Genomic DNA, 2,942 nt, shown 5'->3' with positions numbered 1-2,942 from the left:
GTGTTTTCTGTTCCTGCTTTAGATTTGCATTTTTTATTTTCAGCATCGTAATCGCAGCCAAGATTTTTGCATTGCTCTGCAGTCTTGTCGGTATGTTTTTCGCTTTCTTTCTGTTTCCCCGCGTCTTTCTGTCTGTCTTTTTTTCTGCCTGGCTGCGTGTCTGTTTTTTTGGTTGCTGCAGCGGTGGTTCCTGTAGCTAGGGTTGCTAGTGTTTTGTTTAGCGATAGAAGCTGCTGTTCTAGGGCATGTGCTCGGCCTGCCGCGTCCCTCGAGTTATCTAGTTTGTCTGCAGCTTGTAGCATGAGCTTTAGCCAGCCTATGTTTGTGATTCCGCCGCTTGCATCTGTTCCGTAATAGACGCATGCGCCGCCGTTGCTGCCACCTGCCCCTCCATCACAACCTCCGGTGCCGGCTACGTTGAGTTTCCCAAGGACATTGATTTTGTGGCCTGTGCTCTGTGGCTTTGCTATATGTGCCGCGCACGTCGCGATCGCTTGCCTTATGTCGCTGCCGGTTAAGCTGTCACTCACTCGTTGGCGTTTGCACGCTGTTTGTAACTTTATCCAGTCTTTCTTGGCGTCTATGGTGCTGTCGGCTGTTACAGACAACGCATCGTCGGCGTATTTGCTGCAAGCCGCCGTTTGGCTCTGCGTTGCGTACTGAACACACAGACATAAGGCGTCTTGTGCTAGGCTTGTGCCTGCTAGTGTACCTTTGGAGGCGCCGCCGGTGTTGCCGCAAGCCGTTTTCCTGTTGCTATTGCTGGCCCACACCGTGATTTGTTCTTCTTTGCCTGTTGGGACGTGCAGTGCTTTGTTGAGGTCCTCCTGTATGGATGTGTCTGTGGCCGCTGCTTCTTGTCTTTTCAGCTCGATTTCTACTATCTCTTGTTGAACTATGTCTTGTATTTGATTGGCCGTTGTTTCATCTTTGTGTTTATTGACCCATGCTTTGTATTCTGCATTATCTTTAATAGCTTTTGCTTTTTTGTGACCCACGTTTTCATAATGCCCATTTTTCACCGCCGCAGTTTTTGCTTTGAAGTGTGTCGTTTTTTAGGTCTTTGTGTTCGTTTGCTTCGTTGGCGATGAGGTCAGCAACGCTTTCTGGTCCGTTGAAAGTTATTTTTATTGTCGCCGCGTAGTCTAGTATGTCGCCCGCTTTGTTGTCGGGTGGCGTGGGCAGCTTCACTTGTTTTACTGCACTAATAACCAGACACAAACCGTCAAACGCTGCTGCTTTGTCGCCGGCGTTGGGCGCTGCGGCCTCTGCCGGCAGACCATCATCTAGACCGAGTATTACAGCGAATACCGTTGCTAGCTTAAAGATCTGCTTGATGTCGGCTTGTTTTGTTTTTGGCATTTTTTTTTGGTTTTCTCTTTTTGCGACTACTATGTTGGAGGAGGTGAAAGTTGATTCGTTAAAACCTTTGTTGGCGGAAAAACGTTGTCTACCAGCGGTGGATACCTTGCCGTTTTGCATGTATTTTTGCGTTAATATTGAAGTTTCGCGTCTTGTTTCGCTTAGTCAGTTTCGTGGTGTTTCCGCTTGTCTTTCACTGAATCGCATTCTCCACTTATATTGTCTTAGTGTGACCATAACCCTACCAAAATTACCTCAAAGTAGCATGTGCGTCATGTTCCCTCTACTATGTATAGTCTGTTCTTTCCAAACTTCTTCAATTTCCCACACTGTCGGTGTACAGCATTTCAGAAGTATCTTGATCAGCCACTTTCTCCATGAATACCTTTGTAATACCAGTTTAGCTGTTTTGGTTACCCACCGCTGTCTAAATTGTGGCCACATTCCAGTTAGTCGTATTTTTTAAATCAGAGTTTGTGCGCTACGACTACAGCTAATCTCAAAGTTATATAAGCTTAATAGGATGCGCTATTTTTTGTACTCTATGTAAATTTATATAGTATTGTTGTTTTGTTTGACACTGCCGCTGAGATTAATTTTATATCGGCCTCTTATTAGTCAATAACCAATTCTCAACAGGTGAAAGCCTGCTTTGTAATCAGAACCACAAGTTACCTCCATATATAAAATTAGAAAACGTCATTGTCGGCATTTATCAAATTTCCATCTATGCTCCATAATTCAAACTTTCTGTCGCCGCAAACTATTGTGGAACTATCTATATATAATATTTTAACCTTTATAGTTTCCAACCGTTTATATTTTGCACAGTTTCATCTCCGTGTAGCGCCGCTGTAACAAAAAAAATGTGAGCATTTGGGTGAAGAGATTCCTTTCATTGTTTGATGTGGAAATCATTGCTTTTCTATAAGTTGACGATGCTTAAAAGCGGGAGATATAAGTGTCGAAAGTGCTCACTTTTCCGGCCATGTTTTTTAATACTGTCAGTTACTTTCGCATCTGCGACTACCCTTAAATGGATTACTCTTTCCTTCAAATTCCTTAATGTATGGCACGCATACAACTACGAAATTGGAGAAGTATCGCCGTTTATTCTTTTTACTTCATATAGAAAATGTACTGGTTCACATACAAGGGTTTTTCTTTTGTTCAGAGGATTTGTTGTGAATCATTACTTAATACATTCGTCTCTACTAGAGTTATGTGAAATTCTTTAGATACATTGTTTTTCACTAATTGCACTTTGTACCTTCATGATAGCCACTCCATACTATGTCACACGATTAGCCATTAATCATTTCCATACTTAACAGTCCCGCTAATCCTACCCTCCAGGAATTTTGATTTACAACAACATCTCTGTTTTACCTTGTCAATCATGTGTTACTCACTTAGTTTCACTATACTGCTAATATTTTTTTCAATTGTTTTTCTTGGTGCTGACTACTTTGACGTTCCAACCAACATTATCATGGTATTAATACATACGCACTCACAACACACTCTTCTATTATTATTATTATTTTCGTATTTACACAGTCACAGCAATCTCCTATCAT

Source organism: Trypanosoma equiperdum (assembly GCF_001457755.1).
Source record: "Trypanosoma equiperdum strain OVI genome assembly, contig: ctg_1002, whole genome shotgun sequence".
Lineage (NCBI taxonomy): Eukaryota > Euglenozoa > Kinetoplastea > Trypanosomatida > Trypanosomatidae > Trypanosoma > Trypanosoma equiperdum.
Note: the sequence above shows the minus strand (reverse complement) of the source record.